General features: G+C 42.1%; 1 protein-coding gene across 5 annotated transcripts in view; it reads left to right on the top strand.

The window, feature by feature from the left end:
- The window catches only part of IP6K1 (inositol hexakisphosphate kinase 1), a 39,191-nt gene that overhangs the window by 5,345 nt on the left and 10,156 nt on the right, over positions 1 to 23,690 (top strand). Inside the window, exon 4 of one of the 5 annotated variants that reach the window (XM_042799419.1) lies at positions 106 to 171. The exons of 2 other annotated variants lie outside the window; for them this stretch is intronic. The gene's annotated coding sequence lies outside the window, so the exon portion shown is untranslated. Of the gene's footprint in view, positions 1 to 105; positions 172 to 9,291; positions 9,313 to 9,474; positions 9,593 to 23,690 lie in introns of those variants that run through there. 2 more of the 5 variants (XM_033004106.2, XM_033004105.2) reach the window with 2 other exon arrangements.

The following is a 23,690-nucleotide window of genomic DNA, read 5'->3' as shown; positions in this document are numbered from 1 at the left end:
TTTTTCTGTTTTGCCCAGAATACATACGCAGCGACCTTAAATACTGTGCAAAGAGAAATAAGCTGCTTGCTTTTTACCTCTCACTTTGTAATTTTGCCCTTTAAGGGTATGTGGATATGGTTTTGTGGGAGGTCTGCTCTTGTCTTTGGAGGATACTACAGGAGTGCCAAGGTAAGTGCACTAGGACATTGAAAAGCTCAGTCCTGTTCTGTGTTTTTTAACTTCTGATCATATTGGTGTGAATTCTTTGTAATAAGAACCAAGCTTCCAAGATTTGGAGGCTAACTCTCATGCTCTAGCAATTCTGGCCGTTTAGGTGGCTGTATCTTACGATGATTTTGGAACCCTGTCATTGTCTTGTTTTTATTTCTTCTTTCTATTCTGAGGTTAGTTTGCTGAAAGATGATAGGCTGTCTTGATAGTCTTCCAGGCTGAAAGGGATTACTTTGTGTTGTTCTGAATTTGGAAGAAAGTCTAGCATACCTGTTTTACCCCAGTTCTTTATCAACAAAGATATGACTCAGTAGTGTAGTACCTGTGGTATAAGCATTTGTTTGCCAGCAGACTCAAATGACCTTGTTTTCTTGAGACGCAGTGTGTTCTAAATAGTGGCTGTGTTGCACAGTTCACTTTTCTGGTGGGAAGTCCCTGACCTGTGTGACTAATGGTCTTTGTTATTTTGAAGTGCAATAGGTAATGACCAAAGATACTGAGCTCCAAGCTACCTTCCTGGGGTGGGGAGAGAAGACATGGTGCTGCCTTTGCAGGGGATGCTTCTGTGTCTTTGTCACAGCTGAATGAAGTACTGCTCTAAAGGCGAACTACTATATAGCTCGTATATTCTGTGATATTTCTGGTTTGTGGGGTGTCCCCCTCTAGTTACATGCTGAGCTGCATTTTACCCAGTTTTTAAATTGCCAGAGTGGGTTTATGCAAAATACATATAATCTTTAATTCTGACTAGCATCGTCCACTCTTGGTATCAAAATATTGTCAAGTGTTTCAAAAAGTGAGTTTAGAAATCTTAGAGAGGCACAGGAAAATAGGGCTGGCTGTTTGTTCTGTGTCCTTTGACAGTACTGTCTAAGCAGCTTAAGCACGTGTGGGGAGGCAGTCATGATCTCATTACAGCTAACTATAGGCGATAAGCAGCTTCGAGCACCAAAATCAGTGCACCAGTGAATGCAGATGTCAGTGAGTTATTTAAAGCAGGAAGGACTTGGGAGAGAAGCCTAGGGGGCTGCATAGTCCTTTGTCTTAGTCAGTGGCTGAATCAAACCAGAGAGTAACTTCAGTGAAAATGTTGGAGCTATTGCAGAAGTTGAGGTGTAGTTGCGTTCTTGTGTTGGTTTGAGTACTGTTGTGGACTGTAACTAAAACTGGTAAAGTCCTGGAGCTTTGAAAGGCTCTTGGAATGCTTGCTGCCTGGTAGAAGGTATATTTCACTTTTCCAAACTGAGGTCTGTGTGTAAAGCTACATGGCGGATTGGAGGAAGGTATGCTTGTCAGATTCGTGGGATGAGAGCGCCAACCCTCATGAATGTGGGGGGAAAATAAAGATCTTTTGAGTTTGTCCCCAAAAGATTGTTAAAGCAGCCTAAAGCTCAGTTTGTGTTGAAATACTACATATGCAGGTTTTTTTAGATGGTTTCTTAAACACCCCCACAATTCCCACAATAAAACCCACATCAGGTTAATCTCGACTTTGCAGATTTTGCTTAGATTAATGTAACTGTATACAAAATTATTATGGATACCCTTACTTTTGCAAATACTGGAATGGTTTGCTTTATTTCCCATTTGGACCAAATATTGCAAGATCTTTTCTTATGCTGTGCAAGTGGCATTTTCCTTGGTTGGGTACAAATCTTCTTTATGTAATTGAGGTCTTAAATATTTCGTAGTTCTTACCACAAGTGTTGCTCTGAATACACTTATTCAAATTTGGAGGTAAGCTAAATCTGAACCAATAAGCATTACCAGTCATGTTTTACACATCTTTTGTTTTTATAGAACTGAGAGAAAGCCTCTAACTCCATTTGTCAGACTGAGTAAGTACCACTGTTTTCCACTGTGTGGAATCTAAATAGTTTTCACTATTTCTTCTTCAGGTGCTATGCATGCTAGTATTTTCTTCCTGTAATAGCAGCACTTAGGTTTTCTGGTTTTCCCCTTAATTGTTCTTAGATTTAGTTAAGTAAGATCACAGGTATTTCTGTTCCTGTGGTCTGTTCATTAGTCATGTAGCATCCTTAGGACTGACACTTCTGGATGTATTTCAGCAGTTGAGAATACAGTGAACCTGTTGACAACCTGGTTCACCAAATAACAAAACCCAGTCCTCTTAAAAATTAGTTCTGATTTGTAAATGCAGCTTGACTCAGATATTCTTAGTTAAAATAGTTAAGGGTGTTGTATTATTCACCAGCCAAAAGTAAACCAAGTTCTTTTATTCACTGCAGTTAAAATACCTTCTTAAAACCTGGCAATTAAAGGTTACAAGTTCAGTTGTGAAGTGTTTCCAGACTTTGTGGTTTTTGTACTTTATCTTATTGTGACATGACAGCCAGAAGAAAATTCAAAACCTTTTAAAAATTCTGATAAGGTCAGTGTCTTGTGGTAGTGAGCTTGACAGGTTGGCTCTTCCATGAGTGCAAAGCAGTTTCTATTGTTTCAGGTTTGCTATAATTTGCAGTTTTCTTATGATCCTCAAAGAGAACTCTTTTATTTTCTACCCATAGTGCTTGTTTGTGTCTTTCAGTCTGAGAGGGTACGATTCTGGCATCTGTTATCACATGGTATTGGACTGAGGAAGAAAATGAGAGAGTAAATTTGCTTTCCCTAGCTATATATGGCCCATGATGTATTGTAACCCAGGTGGCACTTGATTTAGCAGACTGATGTTTTTGTAGAAGCTGCAACGTGGTCTTCCAGTATCTTTAGAAGAATTTAAGGTGTGAAAAATCAAGGTAGCTTTTATATGCTTGAGGCAGGCCTGCTATTAAAAGCAAACTTGCCACAGCCTGTGTATCTTCCAAATTAATGTGTGCTAAGCTTTTTTTAGCATACGAGGCAAAAGTAATTTATTTTTCTAATATATATATGCAGGTGCTGCACTTAATAATTAGATGCAAGCCAATTTGACAGTAGATCATGTTTAACAAATCATTTTCTTTTTGCTTTGGCTTTACAGCTCTGTTACTTAGCCAGTGGCCTCAATTATTGTAAGTGGCACTCTAGAAAGCCTGTTGGAAAGAGCTTTGAGCTCTACTTCAGCAGCTTAACATTTAGATAAGATACTGGAAATTTGTGACCTGTAGAGTGTTTACAGAAACTTGTTTGCAACTGCTGCAGTGAATAGGAAGTTAAATATAGGCTTCATTTGTTTGATTCTTCACTTCATTTGAAAAGGAAGAGCTGCTTGTTTCAAACCTTTAGAACAGAACTGGCTGGTGTGGTAGAGTATTGCAAGAGGCCTGCTGCCCAGTGCCAGTATATGAGGAGAGTAATAATGAAGATTTGGAGTATTAAAGGTCCCTTTCCTTTGAAAGGAGTTTAAGCAGTATAGTAGGGTGAATTGTGTTCAGGTACTGCTGGTTTGGCATCTAGGAGTTCCCTTCTCCTTGGATATTTCTTTTTGCAATGCCAAAGTTACGTTGAGTTCCTTGGAAGTGTGAGGTTTGCTAGAAGGCAGCACCAAAGGATGGTAGTGCTGGCTCCTGGTCTGCTAAAATGATTTTGCAGACATTTTTAAATGCCAAATTTTGGGGTTTTGCCCTTCAAAACACACAGCACCTTGCCAAACTTGAAGCTGTGGCTAGCCATCCAATTCATGAGTCTGCTGAGAAGATAGCCTCAGGATCAGATTGCCTTTCATTTTCACTCAAGTGACTGGGGGTGTGTCTGTTAATTCTTTGCCCTTTACCTTCCAGAGCGTACTGCAAGCCACAGAACATGTTAACAGCTTTAAGATTTTTCAGTATGAGTGACTGAGAGTCTTGCAGATTATGCTGATCCCTAGAAGAGTAACAGGATAACAGAAGGCCCAGATCACAGTCCCTTCCGTGACCCTGAGTTGTGTGTTACGTATGTTCTGCCGTATTGAATTTTTTTAATGTCACAAGGGATGTGAGAGTATCCTTGTATGAAAGTCTCTTTAGAGTTGTAGCTAGTTTCAAGCAAAATCTGCTACCTTAGCTTTAAGGGTCATCAGATACTATATAATATATTTTACTTAAAATATGTACTAGCTTTAGTGCACTGTCTTTGTCTAGAGTATGTTGGTTAGACAGAGGCTTTAAGTTATTTCCTATTTAGAAACTCAAAACCAAAATGTTGCACTTTATCCCTGTATTTCCATGGCACTGCTTACTTTCTTGCAGCACCTGCATTGAGGGGTTTTTTTTTTTTTTTTTTTTTTTTTTTTTTGCTAACATGCAGCTCAGATTTTTCTTTCCTTCTCCTCTCTGTTTTTTGTTTGTGTGTTTTGTTTTTTTTTTGTAGTGGATTGACAGTGCAAGAGAATGTCCTGTATGTGAGAAGGTACCTTCTTTTGGTGATTTCTCATGGAAAACATTGCAATGAAGAAGTGTCAAGTTGGGAAGTTATAGTTCGTGTTTTCTTGCCTGTGATCCTTAAGGGTCATCTGGTTAGGAAAATTAAACGGATATCAAGTAGGGGGCATGGATTTGCAATGTGATTTTGTGGCTTTAACTCCCTGCGGATGTGCTTATAAGGTCATTTCTACTACAAATGCTTGGGACAGCTGCATTAATCAGCATGTTCATCCTTGCCTAGTGTAGCTCTGCTAGTGGAATCCCTTAATGTAGATATCATTTACAGTGGTAAAACTACACTTTTAAAATAAAACTTGTTTTGCTGGGGGTATTGAGAAGATAGTGATGTGAATGCTTTTTTTGTCATTGTGATTGGCATGTGAGCTGTTAGTGCTTTTCCAAGGAAAGAAGGATTAGGTAGGAAAGTAGGGCCCCAAAATATGTCTTTTCCAGCTGAATTAATTTTTTTCATCAGCAGTATAAAAATAGAAGGGGTCGTAGCAGGAGAGGAGAGCATCCTCTATCAGATGGTCTAGTAAACAGTTTTACCTATCCCTACAAACCTTGTTACATTTATTCCATAATGGGTGTTTACTCGGCATAGCAGGGCAACCTGCTGTTCCCTTTTCTCATACAATAAATTAAGCTGTGTCCTGAGCATTGATATTATCTGGAGTAGTGTACATCTGACTGCCTTGGATATCTCTCTCTCTCTCTGACCTTTTTCAGATGCTTAAGAAAGCCTCAAATTTTGTTTAATATTGGTGTCTCAGAACTACGTTAACAGAAGAAACCACTAAGTAACAGCTGCTGCTTGTGCTTCTGGCACAATAATTTGTTTGGATAATCTTGCTTTTATGCTCTTTACTCTTTCTGTGGAACTGCTGTACTCCTAGATTGTCCTTTTCTGTGTCTGCCTTTTGAGCAGAAAAGTTGCTAAAGAGTTTGGTTCTTCAGCCAAACAGCACCACATTCACTTGGAAGAGATGCCTTAATTTGAGTTGGTATTAACAAACTCAGTTGTTGATGGACTAGGACACAAATTCTTAAAATCTTGAATTATCAGGTAGGACTAAGTTGAAATGGAGTGCAAGGGGATCATGGAAAATAAAATGATCACCAGACTGCAGTCTTTTCAAAACAGTGTACAGATAGTTCACTGGACTATCCTGTTGTTCCTTGCTGAAATGCTCTTTTATCATTGGCTGAAGTACACTGGGGCTGAATGATTTGACCAAGATTATTGAAATACTCAGTGGAAGCACCAAAACAAGTAGCCTGTTCCTAGTTATTTTCTTTCCATTTGGATGACCTCAGATTGACTATGATTATCTAAAGTATCTCTTAACCAAATAAACTGAGCTCTTTGCTGGCCTGTTAAACTTCAGCAGAGAGATGTAAGAATTGCTGTATTTCTCCTGGCTTTAAATGTTCTAACAGTGTTCAGGTAAAAGCAGGGCTGTCTGGTAAAACTGCATGATGCCATTTGTTGCCTGTCAAATGTAAGTCTTGTCATCTTCCCTATGTAGAAAAAGACAAGTGTAGCTGAAGCAAAATGTTTGTTCAGCTTTATCTTAACAGTAAGGCAGAAAAAGAAAAAATTCTAATGTGTGTGCCTCTCCTCCATTCACTCTCAAACTCAGTTCTGACTGCTGAAATGCCCTGGTATATCTCTGCCTCCGTATGTGAGATTAAAGTCCTCTTGGGTAGTGAACTCCAGATCGTGTGAGGCTGTGAATCTTACTTTTACTGCCTTGCTTTACTTGGGGGGGTAAGTAGAGCTTATGCAGACAATGTATTAAAGTCTGAGTATTAATCTTTTTGTTCAGAGCTGCTGTTGGTGTATCACCTGGAATTTTGGCAGAACATCCTCAGGTCAGAGTGCTACTCTGATGCGGTCTAGTGGTGACAAGAGGCAGAGGTAGAACCCATGCCATGGCTAAGCATATGTTTGTTCCTGGCCAGAAGTGAGAAAATGGGCATAGTACTGATGTTTGCTTGTTTGGATCTTAAGCTTGTTTTCTTTCTAACAATGTGAGTTGTACTGAATGGGCATTGCTATAGATTTCTTGAAGGCAGAGATCCTGTAGTCCTCAGTTTAAGAGAGCCAATTGCTTGGAATCCCTTTATCTAACACTGTTCATTTCTGTATAATTATTTATCAGACAGTGCAGAAAAAGGGCAATGTATAGATCTGAGGAGGAGATTGATCAGAGTGGTGTCACAGCCCACAGCATATTGTAGGAATTGTAAAGCTGCTTTACAGTGAGTTTGAAGTGAAGCAAATTAAATGCTGGTTTTGAAAGGCCTTAAGAGTGAGATTAGCTTGCTTGTCATGGTTCCTCCTGGCAAATTTGTGTTTGGCTTTGATGCATAACTCTCAGACTTGATAGGTTTAAATCTAGATGTTGTCCTCATTTCTAGGAAACAAAACATTTGTGCTGCTTCCTGAGTACTGGAGCCAGCTTCTGCTCCTTACCAGCTGACTTTGCAAAGGGAGGGGAGAGCATGGAACGTGTTGTTGCTCACAGTGTACTCTTTGGATGGAGTTCCTGGATCTCTAATGAGGGGTCAGTCTCTTCAAAATGAGAAGCATTTCTCTTCACAGATCCTAAATGTCTGCTTAAATGTAGACATGCTCTATTCTTTTGGAAATTTCCTTCTTGTCACAGCTGGGAGTGGGGTGTGGGGGTCTTTGCTTAGCTTTTCTCCTCAGCCCACAGGCAAAGCAGAGACAAGGAGAAGCAATTGAATATATGCTTAAGTTTTATGAGTAGCGGAGCATTGCTGGACTGCTCTCTGGAAGTGAAAAGGAAAGTGCAACTCTCAACACTGTGGAATGTGAAAATGCATAGACAAACAGTAGCACAATGTTTTCTGAGTTAGCAGTGATAGGAAGAGGCAGGTGAGAGAATTTTTCTCTTCTGGCCTTAATGAGGTCTGGCTTTTGCATCTAAGATCTCAACATAAAGACATGGGGTGGCGAGTTATTGCAAAAGGATTTTTGCTTAAGTCAGGTCTCAGTCAGCAGCTTAGTAGAATGCGGTTTCCATAACTTGTGGAGAAGGTATATGAGCAGTAGATGCATATCATGCAAGTTTTGTTGTAGCTGCTAGCTTTTCTTTGGGGATGGCTGGGGAGAAGGAAGTAGTGGAGATACTGGGGTAAAGGACAGGGGGTCTGCATTGCGCATTTGCATCGTGACCCAAGAAATGAATCGGCTTAGTTGTAACAGTTGAGCTGTAGTGAATTGTCAGGCAGTTTTCTGGCAGGCATGAGTTTCTGTCAGTGTCTTCGCTGAACGTGTAAAGAAAATCCAGTTTGAGTCTGTCTCTGCTGCTGAAGGAGATGTACTTAATAATATCCATGTCTTTGCTGAAGGGACTCCTGCTTGAGGCAATAGCTCTTTCTGGTTTTCTTTTGGTTGTTTGCCCAAGTAAACAATTTTATCACTGGAAATAAATATTGGTTTTCAAATCCACCTTGTTCCCAGAAGGGGGCAGGGGAGACTTATGAGTTCTGGAGTCTGATAAAACGTACTTTTATTTGCTTGTGTTACACTTCCGTGCTAGCTTTCAGACACAGCAGGCGCTGCCATTGCTTTGGCAGTGTCAGCGTGGCACAAGGAGGTGCCTGCTCAATGCCAGAAGCCTGAAGCAATGACCTAGGCTGCAAGCGTTTTGTGTCCTTTGGCTCTCCCTTCTCTTGGGGAGTATTAGAACAGCTTTGAGTTTACTCCTGCTGTTCCCTTCATCTGATACAGTGAGATATTATGCATGTAAAAACCATGAGAATATGGAGTCATCATAAAGCATCTCCTTTTCTATACCTAGAGCAGTTTGACTGGTTGTCATCTAGTTGGGTAAAAATCTTAGTTCCTTATTCCATCATCCAGATTTTTCTTAATTAGAGCTGAAAAGAAGCTTCTCCATGAGAGTTTCTTAGGGATTTTCAGGAGGGTCTAGGTTTGCTCTTTACAAAGCTGACTTCCTTTTGCTACATTCACTTAGCCTGGCCAGCAGCGAGGGAGGCTTTTTTGCCAAACATTTTAGAAATAGGGTCATGCAATTCTCCAGCAAGTTGGTTTTACATCCTGCAAAGGGACCCGTGGTTTCTTTGGCAACCTGGAATACAGACAGAACAAACTCAGCTATGTTAGTCTGCATTTCTGTCTGAATTGTGGAAACAACTACTTTCTCTCAGGACAGTGCTTGTTACAACATCGCTGATAATTACGAGGTAGCTTCTACTCTACATCAGCAGTAAAAGGCTAAACAAAGACTCTGCTGAATGAGGTGGCTGAATGAGTGAGGGTTGGCACAGACTTGCTTGAGGTATTCAGTGCTTTTTATGCCTAAGTCTTCAGCAGTGAAATCCTCTGGGCTCCTGTGTTTAGAGGCAGGGATCAAAGAGGAAACAACTGTCGGAAGCAAGTGAAAACATGAGAGAGTTTGAGCCATGTGAGTCCGTGGGACCTGATAGGCTGCACCCAAAGGTGCTGGACTGGCTGTGCCATAGTGATGCCAGTCTTGGCCATCTTTGAAAAGTCACGGAGGTGCTGGGGCATCTCTGATCACTTGACAAAGGCAGGTGTTGCACTTGTCTTCAAAATAGACCCGAAGGATAATCCAACAACCTGCAAGCTGGTCAGTCTCACTTCAGGCCCGGGGATAGTTGTGGGTCAGGACCTTTTGGTACACCTTTCGGGGCATGTGAAGGAATGTGACTGGGAGCAGTCAGTATGGATTTACCAAAGGTAAGTCATGTCTGACCCACCTCATTGTCTTCTGTGATACAATAATCGGATTTGAGGATGAGGAAGAGCACCGCAGGCCATTTAGCTTCAGTTTACTCAGTGTTTTGATGCTGTCTCCCACAATATTCTTGTATGCAAGTTGGGACATTATGGTCTGGATGGGTAGAGTATGAATTCAAGTACATCAAGGAATTCTGAAGAGTAAATGAAGTCAGAGGAGGATGAACTGGTGATTCATAGAAGGAGCTCTCCCCGTACATCAGGACGATAGCTTCTGAAAGTAGGCTCCTAATCAGTCTTTGTTTTCTTCCTGAACGACATTCTTTGCCACAATGTGATAAGAATGATTGGAAAACAGTATTTAAGAGGCTGTCTGGTTGAAATTCATCTGTCTTGTTTATTATCAGTGTAGAAGATTAATCTATCTTTTCTTGGGGGTGGGGAGAGGGAGTGGGGATTGACACGAATGCTCTTCAAGATTACCTTGTTTTGTGTTTCCCTCACTCGTGTATGTGTGATAGCTGAGAGGTTAGTTTGTAAAGAATTAAAACAGTTACTCAAAATGTAATTTCCTTCTCAGCAGGTTACAGCCTCCTTGGGTTTGACCTACTTTCTAGTATAAAAGGTGATCTGGAGGTTTTCTGTCAGTCCAGATCTACTGAGTACTTTGATTTCTCTTCAGTGTTCTTAAAATACTAGGGAGCATCTGCTAATCTTTTGGGGAGTATCAGTCTAGTGAGAATACTGTTTCTTTATAGCTGGGCAGGCTCAGGTATACCTACTTGTGTGCAAGGAACTGTAATTGTAAAATTCAGTTTACGATGCTTGCTTTGGAATTTTTTTTCCTTCCTATTATTGCTTCGCTGCATCCAGTGGTACACTTTGGCATTAAGAATTCAGTTTAAGCTATCTGGTGTGGTGGTATGCTAAATTAAGGTGCCAGTAATGAGCAAAGAGGTTAATGGTCTTACATAACGTTTGTCTTGAGGTTTTCTTGTCACTGCAGAATTTAAAATAGCAATTAGAAGTTCTGTTTTGTCCTAGTTGTGGATTTTTCTGCAGAAATCAATTATCTGCGGCAACTGACTTTTTTTTTAATCAAAGCTGTGTTTTCTGTTTTAAAAGCATCATAATTCAAAAGTTAAGAACAGATACTAAAAATCCAAGTTTACCGCAAGCTGCTTATGCTTGCCTTTCAGTTAGTCATATCTTGGAAAATTGTAGATCATTCTTATTTTATCAAAACTACTCAAGGAATATAATTTGAGCTCCTCTGCATTTACAGCTTTTGTAATAATTCTTCATGGGTTTAGCTCCTTGTGGCTTTTGTGCTTCTGTGGTTAACGCTGTAGCTTCTCTGTACAGTTACTGGTAAAAACTCTTAACTCTTGGCTTGACCTAAATGTTGCACCGTGTAGTCTGAAAGAGCCAGAAATATGCAGTGTTCTTACAGATGCATCTGAGAAGATCTTCTGTTGTGTTAGCCATGTACTTTTTTTTTTCCTTCTGAGAACATTTTACACTTCTCCCAAATGAGAACTGACTGTATCCATTGGGATTAGTTTGTGTCTATGTCTAGTCTCATACTAAATCTCCATCCATGGAAATTCTGCATCCTTCCTGTCAATGTGTTCCTATCTGTTAAGGTTTCTCTTCATGTCTAGTCCTTGCAGTTTTTGTAACTGGTGCATTTTAACTTTGATTACTTCACAAAGGAAAACCCACACATGTTCACCTGCATAGCAGCATAGATTGCTTCACATCTGTGTGCTATTAAGTGGCAAGTGAAATGATTCCTGATTATTGTTGTGTAGGGATTGATCATTCAGGACTTGCTTCAGAGACTCCATTCAGAAGTGTCCAAATGTTGTCTTATTGGAAAGTGTAAAAAAACCCAAAAGAACAGGAGAAAAATTGTCCTCAAATTTTTAGTTCTTGGTGTATGCGAAAAGATTTATGTAATTGAATTTGCTGCAGTCTAGTCCTTGGCTTTCCATTTGAGATGCCAATGTGTACTTACAGTGCATTGCTGCTGTTCACTTCTTAAAAATACACCTGGACTTGGTGCTCGCTGAGACTTTCTTGTTGATTTGGTGTGTGAGCTGTGAACCACATTCACTAGAATTGCCCATATTTTTTTAGCAAGTGATGATCTTGGGTTTTCAGTTGTTCCTTGATGAAATGTCTGCTTCCAAGGGCAGTCAGTAGCCTGCACGTGCAAATAAGCTGAATTGGTCTGCGCTAAGCAGACCTGCAGCTGGACGTGTGGCAGCCGCAAAGCAGAGCCGCCACCAAATGCCACTGGCTGTGGCTTTCCCTGCTTGCATTAGAGGTTCCATTTAAAGTCCTGATCTTTGAGCAATGACCTTATAAATTCTTTTAATATCTCTCTGCTGATAAGAATGAAGAGACAAGACATAGTATGAATGTGTAATGTCAGTGGGCCAGTAGCTGAGCAGAGGTCTCCCAAGGGTAGGATTTGTAATCTTCTTAAAGGAGAGGAGAGTCAAAGAGGCTTTGGGAGGTCACCTTTTGCGGGTTGAGAAACAATCCCTGTGTGAAGCTCTGCTGCTTTGTGAACAATTTCTCTCCCTTTTTCATATTTCATTTCACAGCAGCAGGAAATGGATCTGGATTAATCCTGCAAGAGTCTTGACCTCTGTAAAACTCCTACTGCCTCAGTTTTGCACAAGCAGAGATTACCTGCCAGAAGACAGCTGTGCGTATACAGGTTGATAATCTCATGTGAGAGTGTTATGAAGTTTTACTCTATACAGATACAGCCTGTTACTCACGTGACACTTAGATCATGCTTTGATCTAAGTGGGACCACGTGCTTCTGCTTAGCACTTTGCAGCTTCACTACAGTTCTACCTTTGCCTTATTTTGTTGCACCTATATTTTACCTATATTGGAGAGTTGGGAGAAATTCAGGTGTCTAAATGCAGTCCTAAATGATGGCTTTACTGAATTTTCTTAATGCTTTAAAATCCTTTAATATATGTACTGGATATTTAAAGAGAAATACTTCCAGTACTAGTGACAAAGTGTCAGCAGTCAAGAACTTAAGATAAACTTCTTACTTCTGATCTATGATATTCTAGCGATTTATTGCAACGGAGATGTAGCATTTGCTCATGAACATACTGTTTTCTTTGAAAAGACCTACTTTTTGTGCAAGATTGTTCAAATACAGCATTGCTGGAAACTTGCTGCGTATTCAAGAGGCAGCCACAGCTTTAACTCCAAATTTAGGAGGAGTGAATTGTGTATGGAAGTGGCCCGGACTGTTCTTTGAGTGTGCTGTCCTCCAAGTGTCAGCAAGATGACAAGTGGAAATTGAATTTGCTGCATCTCTGAGGCAAAACTGGGTCTTCCAGGAATCCCGTATTTGATCAATGCTGTGTCCAGAGCTAGGTGTTAGAAGCAGTGATGAGAGCTAGCTAAAACATGTGTAGATCATGAGGAAATGGATGTCAGGCTAAGTCGTGAAATGTACCTTACTCATAAGTGAAATTCTTCTGAGAAGACCCTGTAGTGTCACTGGCATTAAGGTATGGCAGTGCATGGTGAATGGCAAAGTGTTTGGACTCCAGCAGATGAAGGGTATGTACATACCTGCAGGTTTTGGAGCTGTGATGGCACAAGAGCCATTTCATGGTGAGGCAGGGGACAAATTACCAGTTCCAGCTTCATGTCACCTTTAGTGTCACTGCAAAATATCTGGGGAGGCTTTCACCTTTCTGGCTATGACAGCACACAGGGAGCTCTGTTATATTGATTGACAACTACTTGGGCTGGTACCTGCTCTTAAGTTGCTGAAACCAGTTTGATTACAGGTCACTTCACAGTAACTGTTGCGGTGGTTTTCTACAGAAAGTCCTTTAGATGGATCAGCTCTTGCTTCCAAAAAAGGTTGGTTGTGCAGAAATGGTCAGCTTTCTGAAGTGACTTTCTTAATAGTTTAACCAAGGTAAAGAGAGCCTTGGACATAACCCAGACAGCAGTTTCTAAGAATTCTTTGTTGTTCATGAATCAGTGTTGTTTGTATAATGTTGTTGTCACTCTTCCTCCTGGCTTTACTTCCCAGTACTGCTTGGACATGCTGCTGCTGTTTGTCATGCCCTAGTTAATCACAACAGGCTGTTTCTCATTCTCCCCTATATATTTTTAGAGCTCTCTTGCTCTGAAGATAATGTTGGTAACCAATAAATTAAAGATTTATTTTTGAGGAAGCAGGGCATTTTAAGCATTAATGGTGTGTTGTGGAAAATTAAACCACAAAGAATTAGGTTGCTGACTTTTTTATGCACAATTTTGATCATTTGTACAAAGGTGTGTTTGTATAAATATTACATAGTTGTGTGATATTTTGTCTGTATTGAGTAAGGGTGCAGCTTTATGGTTGCTTGAAGTTGAACTTCAGCCTTGCCTTTAGTCGTAGGTTCCCACTTTCTCACTTCTTTTGACGCTAGGGGGATTGTTGAACCTCGTGGTCAGATCTGTTAGAGACCTGATCCAGCTGAAAACTAAAGGCTTTTTGTTTTGTTTTATATATTGCTGTTTTAGTTTCCTACCAGATCAGGCACTTAATGTAGCTATCTGCAAGAGTGCTGATGTAAAGATGATGTCAGGAAAGAGGTGAAAAAGTTGAATGATCTTTCTGCTGGAAGCAGCAACTCATATCTCTTTAAATTTAGGGCGAGACTGTTCTCTGAGCGCAGGGTTGCAGGAAAGAGGAAGCTGGATGAAGTAGGCACTGCTACTTTTCTGTCTGCCTTTCTCCTGCTGGATGATTCTCCCCTTTTACTTTTGTTGGGCACTGGCACTAAACCAGTTCAGGAAGCCACACTGGCAAAAACAACTTCTTTTTTTTCTGGGTTAACTTTTTTGCCAGGCTAGTTTCTGAGCAGGATGAGGTGAGTGCCAGTGCTGACTCAGGGAAGAGGATGGGTTTGAAGAGTGCTGACTTAGATTTATTTAAGCTGTCACGGAACTATAGCCTGAGATGCATGTTAAGGAGCAAAGTGTAAGATTTGCCAAATACTGATTTTGTTAGTTTTCTTTGTCCTTGTGGACTGATTTGAGGACAACTACAAAACAAGGCTGCTGAAGAGCTTCTTGCCTTCTAGAGCAGACACAACAAACTGTAGAAATCTTGTTTCCTCAAGCTGTTTCATTAACATGCCTCCTACCCTCTTCTAGAAATCAAATCTTAATGGTTATTCAATCTTTTGTGCCTTGTTTTCAGTGAGAAGGCCTTACGTAACAGTGCGTGTCTGATGTAGATACCTGTCACCAGCTGAAAACAGAGAACTGAGAACCGGGTCCTTTCGAGCAGGTTGCCAGGTAGCCATCACATTGGAAATGTTTTCAGCTGGTTTTGTTTCAAATGGTATTTGAGCTGGTAATCTGGGAAATCAGTTTCTCTCATGGTCATTTCTAAAACATGCCAGCATGTCATCTTTCCTTCATGTTCATGTTGGGTTTCCATCTTTCTTTTTGTATTTTCACGTTAAAATCAAAATTCAGCTGCAATTGAAGAGTCACGAAAACTGCAGATAGACTCCACTCCTTGAGTGTCACAGTCTTCAAATCAGTGGGAATCTGCATTACATAGGCTCGAGTTTTTTGAAGGGAAGATCACCAAGATAGTTAATGGTTACGCGATTTCTAGGAGAGTTTTGTTTCAGAGCTTGGCCCAAAGATGTTCATTCACATCAATGACTGTTAGTCGTGTTTTTATATTTATTTCAGCATGCAGACTGCAAAAATGACATATAATTTAAGACAAGCAACAGCTCAAGGGAGCGCACTAGCTATGCCTTACTTGTAGGATACACATCAGTGTGACCTCCTTTTGTCTCATTAAAGAGACCCTCCACACGGTTGCAAGCTGCAGCAATAAAGTACCCTACGTGTTCAGTGTAGTAAGTAATCCTGTTCTACAGCAGCCATGAAATAAGAGGTGAGCTGGGAATGCAAACGTTGGCTTTAGGCACAAGGATAACCATCAGCAATTCAAGCACCTTGTGCTGATACAACTGTTTGTGCAGCTGCACAATAGACTGGAAATCTGACCTGGGTTGAAAAGTAATCCCTAAAAAAACCAAAACAAAGTGCTAGTTTATTTTTAACTGTGATCAGTTCCCTAATTTGATTCATGGTGAGGCTGCAAACAGTTGTACCAGCACAGCAGAGTTGAGTGGGAGGGTGCTGCTCATGCTGGTGCAGCTCTCAAAGGATTGCCTGTGTAACCATGGTCTGAAGAAATAACTGAAAGAGGAATTAGAAACTGATTTGGCTTGACCAGTGCCAAAAGGAATCTGAACATAATATTAGGTATTTCTTTTAAAGCCAGGCGTTTGGATGGAGTTGGTTTCATTGTGGAGGATCACAGCCAAGGCAAGCAGTTGTCTCCACTTCAAAATCTGCCCTGTTTTACTGAACTAGAGAGATGGATCAAGTATCAACATGAATTTTTTTTTTTTCTTTGTGCAGACCAAGCTTTTGATGTATGCTGTTTGACTATAATTTCTCTACGAGAACTCTGGAGGCCTAGCTGTTCATCTAGGTTTACTTCCTTAATTCAGTGTTTTTACACATTTTGAAGGCAGAAGAAAATTATGAAGTGCAGGTAGATGAAACTTTTTTTCTTGACTTTTTAAAATAGATTTTCTATTTTATTTTTCTGTGTAGGTCTTGTTTTTTCTCTTTTGTTTCTCCCTTATCTTCTGAGGATTCCTGAGGAGATGGTGGAGTGCAAAGAGACAGAAAACACCCCTTCTTTCTCTTCCTTGCCAGCCCACGTGTGGTCTGAAAGTGGAGTATATGTGTGCCCTTGCTCTTGAGTCGGGGGAGCTGACTGTTTTTCCCCTTGCAGAATGCTCACTTTGGCCTCTGCACTTTGCTTTCTGTGTATGGCAGATGTAAGGTGCAGCACATTGACTGTTCAGTTACTGTCAACCCCGCCTTCAGGCCTGAAAACTGATTTTATTGCTGCATAAGTACGTCCCTTGTCTGGGATTTTGATGCTTCCACAGGAGGTTTCTTCTTCCTACACTAGCTGGGAGGATCGTCCCATCTTCCTATCAGTCTTCCAGGTGTCTGTACTGGCTAGGAGCTGGGGGACACAAGCCTGAGGTGCACAACCATTTCTACTTGTTGAGTCTGTGCTGAGGTGTGAGTGGGAGCTCAAGCTCCAGATGTGCTTGCACATGTGTACGATGACAGGATCTTTCCAGCTTATTGGCCAGCAGTTACTCTGTAGGGGATCAGGCCAAACTCACCTCCATGAACTTCTGGGACATTTTTGACCAGGAGAAGACGAGGTAAGAATTTAACTTAGGAGGTGCCAGTTGTTTTCTTCACCCCTGTTGTGGCACATATCTGAGTCTGCCACTCACCTGATGATTGTGGTGGATTCTCTTCTGTTTGGGGCTGTCCCCTTGGCACTGAGCAGTCCTCCCCAGTGCCATCCATCTGGCTAAGCTCTCAAAAAAAATTTTGTTGCCATAAAATCAGCAGTGGCTTGCTGTGTGGTGTGTTTGTCCTCTGCTTCAGCACAAGCATCACCAGCTCTGACTCATTCTCTTAATGTCAGCAGATTAGCGTGGTGTGTTTACCTGCTCATCTGTCCCACCTTCTGATGCTGTTGAGGTTGTAGAATTTGGTACCCACAGCTGACATGAAAGTGCAGTGCTTCTGAATGTACTCCTTATGCTGAACTCAGCACAGTTGTTCCATCATCTTCCTACTGGGGAGGCATTTGGGTGGAGTTCCCTGGATGATCGTGCTGTCCTTCAGGACTTCCTCAGGGATATGACTGGCTTATTTAAGCTTCACTGTTGGGGAGGAGGCCAAGGTCTGTGACTGAAGAGCAGGTATGCTTTATTGCCAGCATTAATGAAAACTTTTAAGCATTAGATTTTTGTGGCAGGAGGTGAAATTGTTCCCTCTGCTTATTCAGTCTGTAAGTTGAGTTACAAATTCTTTCCAAGTTAGTCTTTGAGCCAAACCTCTTCAGTGGGATTGATGTGAATTTTTTTTTCCTTTCCATCCCTCACTATGAATGCAAAGACTACAGTTTTCTGAGCCTATTGGTGAGTTTTCTGAGCCCCTTCACTAGTGTGAATTAAATGTATTTTCTTGGTGGGTTAGATTGATTCCTTATGGTTTGTGACTGTTGAAAGTGAGCCCCTTTCTAACTGTCTCTGACTGTTGGATCTGAGAGCTGTGCTGAATGGCAGCATTTGGGTTGGAATAGTTTAAAAATAACCTGTATCCAGTGGAGAGTTTTTTCCTTTTTGTAAATAAGATGAAGAGAAGCCAGAAATAAGCTCACAGAAAGTTGAGCAATGAGTCCTCACAAGCATTGATCTTCCCTCAGCTGCTCTTTAGAAAGCATGTGCCATATTCTCATCTCCCCTATAAAATGCAAAGCTGATACTGGATGACCCTGCTCTCCTAGGCACAAACTTGGAAGAAAATCTTCTGGGCCGGTACTGATAAAGCAGCCTTTTGTTAATGTACATATTCGATCAGGTCTTGCTGCTGTGGAAACTCAGGCTTGGACTGAAGCCAGTGCTTCTGAACAGAGAAGGAAGGTGCCCTTTACTACTGAGGGAGGGTATATTTGTGGTGAGGTGCAGCAGGATTGAGCAGCTCAGCTTCCCTGCCTACTGGAAAGAGTGGTGATGACTGGACTGGGGCTGGACCTTCCTCCAGCCCCCCCTTTGCAGTGGCACTGATAGTGGTGACAAGGACTGGCAGGTCCCCAGGCAGCTGGGCCCCTCCTGCCAATGTGTTGCATTTCTTCGGTGAAGAAGGAGAAGCCCGGAGAAAAGAGCAGCAAGGGCTGCTTCAAGCAGTTGGCTTATACCATCCTTGTTATGTGCAGTCCTCTCGGGCTCCCCAGCCTGATGTTATCGCAGTAGTGCCAGCTTTTCCAGCATCAGGCCAAACAGGAATACAAGCTGGAAGAGGCCATCTGAGCCCTGGGTTTGGTTACCCTCACTTGCAGACAGCTGCATGACAGATGTTCACAAAGCATTGCAGAGCACCTGCTCCATATGTTGCTGAACGTGACAGAGATTCCCTGTGCACTGTTGTGTGCCTAGGCTTGGCTTAGAAAAAAAAACAAAAGTGAGAAGCTACCAGTGTAGTGTGCCAGTGTGAGAAAACAGGTATTGTCTGTTCCCTGGGACTAGATCCCTAGCAAGGACTTAAAAGTACCTTGTCCCTCCTTGAAAGCATGCCATACTTCATGCATAGGTGACAGCAGAAGCCTTTGCAATTCCTGCTAATCTGGCCTCTGAGAAAAAAAGCTTTCTTTAACCTCAGATCTGGGCACTGGTTTTAATGAGTGGTTTAGGCATTCCAGCTGTAGTTAAAAGTGCACAGCTCAGCCTCTCTTTCTTCAGAAAGAGCTGAAAAGGCTTAACTTCCGCTCCTTTCTTAGGAAGAGAAGAGGATAAAATTCTTGGTCTCATAGGCTACTGGCAGAAACGCTGAAGCTCTGTGGTTAGTGTGATAGAAGTATGGCACAATAGTCTTCCTTCAGATCTCCAGGAGACAGAAACATAGGGTATGCCTGAGGACTGGTATTACAAGGTTAATTTTATTTTCCATGTGGTCCTTTCTGTTGTAAGTTCAATCAAGCTCTGTCTTCAAGTAGATTATGCTCTTTGCTTGTGCACAGTTCAGCAGTTGGTGCATTTGTGCCCTGTTGCTGAGGCAGGAAAAGTATTGGTGAAGGAACCGTGCTTTTGTTCGGCTCCTGGCATAGGGTGGAGCACACCTATTTGTGGCTGCTGTCTTCTCTGTGGCCTTATTTATTGCAGTTCTTCCACCGGCCTCACTGCTGGCATTCTCTTCCTCAGCTGGCTTTCTTCAGCTTTTCCTGAGGCTTCTGTTTCACTGTTGATGCATGCCTATGGATCGTATTCTACTACCTGGCCTCGATCTGAAGAGCCACACTTGCCTTGGTGAGGGCAGCATGTCCAAAAAGGGCTGTATTTGGTAGTAATAGTTCAAGGGCTGGACAACGTGCAGGGGAAGACTTGGGATTCAAAGCTATGTGCTCACACAGGCTAGGAAAATGTTTAGCTTCCTGGATACCAGGCTGGCGAAATGTTTCTGGTTACATCCTAAATGTTGCCAAGGTTCTTGCAGAGTTGTGTTGTCTGCCCAGGTCCCAGGAGTCATCTCCTTTTTCTGCTGACTAGACAGACGTGTCTCAGGCCTATGGGTCAGCTTTTGTACTGGGAAGCTGATCCTGTAGCACAGTGGGAGATGCTTTTTTTTTTTTTATTAGACTGAGTTTTATTCTGTAGAAGTTGGGTTACCCAGTCCAGCACGACTAGAAAACACCATGCTTTTAAGCATGGATGCTAACTGCTTCCTTTTTTTTTTTTTTTTTTTTTTTTTCCTAACAAGTCTAGCTCACAAGACGCAGTCACGGAGCATCCACTGGCCAAATGCTGTAGTCTTCTTGACTGGTATACTGGTATTTTGTATTCTTCTCTTTGCTTCTGACTGCTTTAGGGTTATTAAGGGAAAGTCCAACTTTTGTCAGCATGACCTTGAGGTCAGTATTTATCCCTTGCCTGTGGCCTGGCTCCAGAAGAACCAGTGGCCATCTGCCTTAGTCCTCAGCACTGCAGGTCCTGAGGGCTGGCCACAGTCCTAGGAGCCGCAGCAAGGCGATGCTGGAAAGATGGATGGCAAGCTGCTTGCCACAAAGGCGTGAGTCAACAGTGCTTAATGCAGTCAGCTTTTTCGTTGTGTAATGCATTGCAATTTTAAATGTTTGTTGTTCTTTTTCTTTTGGAAAATAGCTTTACTAGTGAGTCACGAAGCGTTGCCAGTTTTCCCATACAAGACAGCTTATAAAGAGTGGGATCATCAGCATCGTGGTGTGATCTGCAGTAATTCTCACACCCATTGCAGTGTGCATCTCTCTGCCCCCACCTCTCAAGTGTGTGGTGACCTCTGAGGCTGTTTTCCCTGTCACCTTAAGTTACACCATCAAAGAGGACACCCCTGCTCTTCCCACTCCCTTGTTCCTGTGCTGGCATCTTCAGGTGGCAGTGCTCTGGAGCTGGGAACTGGCAGGAGTGGGCACTGCCTTTGTTCTGGTGGTGGTCTGGTAAGACATCAGTAGTCTTCAGCCAGGGTTCAGTAATGTTTAAGAGTACTCTGGCTGAGTCTTGAAGAGCACAGCACTGTTTGTTTCTGTAGAGGGGCATATTCCCTGCTGGAGGGTAGTGTTGGTATTAGGGACAGGGATTACCCAATTTAGGAAGAGCAGAGTTACCTTGTGTGTCGTCCTGACTTTTGTTTGGAAATACTTTGTGCGTTACTACCAGAAAATACAGCTTATTGCTCTTCTTTATGCCCATCCTGCTAAAAAATGAGTTATGCAGTTCAAATTTGGAGCAGATAATAGACGCACTAACAGATGCATCTAGTCTTAAATATCACAGAGCAAATTTTCTTCCAGTACAAGAGTTTTTTACTAGGGAGGATAATGGAGTATGGGATGTGGTATGTCCTTCTGTAGTCACTGATAGCTCTGCTCCTGAACCTCATCCCCTACCTCGTGTGAGTCTGGCTTGATGGGCGATCTGTCTTGCTAACCGTAGATCAGTCTGTTGGAAGGGGGGGGTGCTAAGCTGTCCTGAATGTTTGACTGTTGTTTGAGCTATGGTGGTGGTGTCAGAAGATGCCAATGGATCTGCTTGGATGAACTGATCTCCCTCAAGCTGTTGTGTAGACTGTGCACTGCATTTTACAGTATAATTGGAAGGACTCTGAGTTTTACAAGGCAGCTAAAATAGTTGAACCCGTGCCTTTGTTTAACAGAGGAAGGGTGAGTAATATTTAGGCCTTCAAATAGTTTTCTGCTTTGTATTTGTTTGAAACTGCTGAGATTCTTCTGTCTTTATTTGTAGATAGTGTCCATGTTTAGTAATAACCCTTTACTTTGAGTTAGTCTGCTGAAAAACTCTAAGCTGTATCTGAGCTATAAAGCGTCTGTTTTTCAAGCCCTATAGATAACTTCCTCCTTAAAAATGTTGTCTCTGAAATGCTACTTGCCACAAAGTATTTTTTCTCACATGTGGGAAGATATTGTCTATACCACTGTTTTCTTTGGAGTGCGTGGATGAATATGTGAGCAGTTGTAACCATGTTTGGACTCTCTCCCCACCTGGTGCCCGGCTCCTTCTTGTGTCACGGCCACAGAATGTGGGACTTCTGTGGCTGTCACTCCTCCCACTGTGCCTGCACATCTGAAACTTGTAATTTGGGGTTTTCTTGGGGGCAGTGGGGTACTTGGCAGTGAGCCTGGGCCACTTCTTGGTGGCTGCAGCTTGTTTTCATTGCCACTTTCCCATGAGCTCTTGGACAACTGCGGTTATCTCATGGATATCTTCAGGGCACGCAGTGGAGAAGGCTTGAGGGACTCCGCAGAGTGGGTGGCTGCAGCCCTCAGAATAATTCAGGTGGCATATGCTTTGTTGTTGCTCACCTTTAGGAAAGAAGGCTGCTGAAAGTAGGCAAAGGGTTCAAATCTCTTGCTCTGATAGCTGAAATCTGCCTGTAGCCCATAGGTGAGGCACTCCTAACTGCTGGAACAGTCTGTGTGGGCCTTGGGAGGGGAAGTGTGTTTGGGTGTTGGTGATCACCATCTGAAGTTGGTGAAGGTGTCTGAAGCTAATGAGTCTGCTTAGATAATCCCCTTCTCTAAAATATGAATAATAGACCTTCCTTCCATCACTGGCAAAATGTGAGGCCCCGAGACATTTGTGATTGGCTTTCAGTGAAAACTGGGACTAGGACCAGGCCGGAGTATCACATGCACGTCTCCTGAGTATGGCAGCTACTGTTATCACACAGATGAATCTCTTATTTATCTTGTCCCATGAAGTTTAAACTACAGGAAGGTGTGAACTTGTCCCCTGTATTGTTTGGAGTAACTGAAAACTCTCCTTTAGTCATTGGCAAAATAAAAGAAACTGAATCCAAGACAAATCTGCGTCAGCAAGGGGAGATTTAAGTCTATAAAGCATTCGTCTAAAATCTGTGAAGTGCTGATCTCTTGCAGATGCTGGCACCTTGCTTGTTTTTGGATATTAACTACCATTAAACCAAACAAACATACGATGTAAGTGAGCTGAAATTTCTTCTTGTTGATAAAGCAAGTAAAAGGGAGGAGAGAAATCCACAGCAATTTTTTGTCTTTGTGATATGACTTAGGCTCTGAGTGAGTGTAGGAGACTGACTGCAAAGGGTACCTTGAAGAGACTTTGATGTGAGTTGCAACAGAGAGGGACCATCTGTGTTGTTGGTTTTGGTTTTTGTTCTTCCTATTCCCTGTCGCCAGCTAAATATTAACATTGTTCCCCTTATGCTGACTGTAGCTGTGTGGTCATGTAACCACAAAAGGAAGTGTTTTCTATTGCATCTGTGAGGTGAATCAACTCAAATATACATAGACTTGTACTGTCCCAAAATCCAGTGCGAGGGAGTGAGCGGGAACATGCAGACAAGGAGAGAGAAGCATTATCCTGTTGCAGGGAGGTTTTGGGTTAGATTGGGTTAAACATATTATGAAGTATTGCCTCTCCTTTAGAATCTCTTGGGCTGCATCTCTTACCTAATTGAATTGGAGGGGCAGGAGAAGAGCCATCTTCACCCAGAACTTCCCCAGCATAGCGGTGTTGTGTAACTGCAGAGACATCTCGTGGCCAGTTGAGGAACAGCCTGAACCGTGTCCCTTGTTCAGGCCTCCAAGGTCCCTCAATTCTTAAATTACTGCGCTCAGCTATGGCGGTGCTAAGAAGCTGGAAATCTGATGAATTCAGAAACTGTAGTCACCATATAATTCTTGTGCTAAGAACTTCGGGTAACTCATCGTTGTGAGGAAATCCTTTTTCCCTATCAGCCTCAGGAGCAGCTGTGATCTAAGCTGGAAAGGGCAAATGATCTGGAGAGAATTTGGATGGCTTTATTTTACTTTTCCATTGTCCTGTGGCTGTGCTGGGCGCTCTGCAAACATTAAAAGAGCATCTGTCTTCTTCAAAGCACTTCTAATCTCGTTTGGATTTAGTGATCTCTCTTTTCTTCCTCTAGAGAACAAGGACCTGTTGTGCATGTAGGTGCTGTGAAAGCATCAGGAAATAGTTGTTATCATGAAGGACTTGGAGTAATAAAGGAGAGAATCTGAGTAGAATCCATTCAGTTGCAGATTATGCACAGCGACAGAATGACTGTCTTATTCTGAGAGTCATTTATGTCATGTAGCTCGAGGAGAAGCGAGTTAATAAGGGAGGAAACAGTGTTAGAGTAGGAGGTGAGCAGGAATTATTTGGTTG

Source organism: Tyto alba, unplaced genomic scaffold (genome assembly GCF_018691265.1).
Source record: "Tyto alba isolate M040663 unplaced genomic scaffold, T.alba_DEE_v4.0 Super-Scaffold_3, whole genome shotgun sequence".
In the NCBI taxonomy this organism is placed as follows: domain Eukaryota; kingdom Metazoa; phylum Chordata; class Aves; order Strigiformes; family Tytonidae; genus Tyto; species Tyto alba.
The sequence above is the reverse complement of the archived record's forward strand: the minus strand, read 5'-3'. Positions and strand labels throughout refer to the sequence as shown.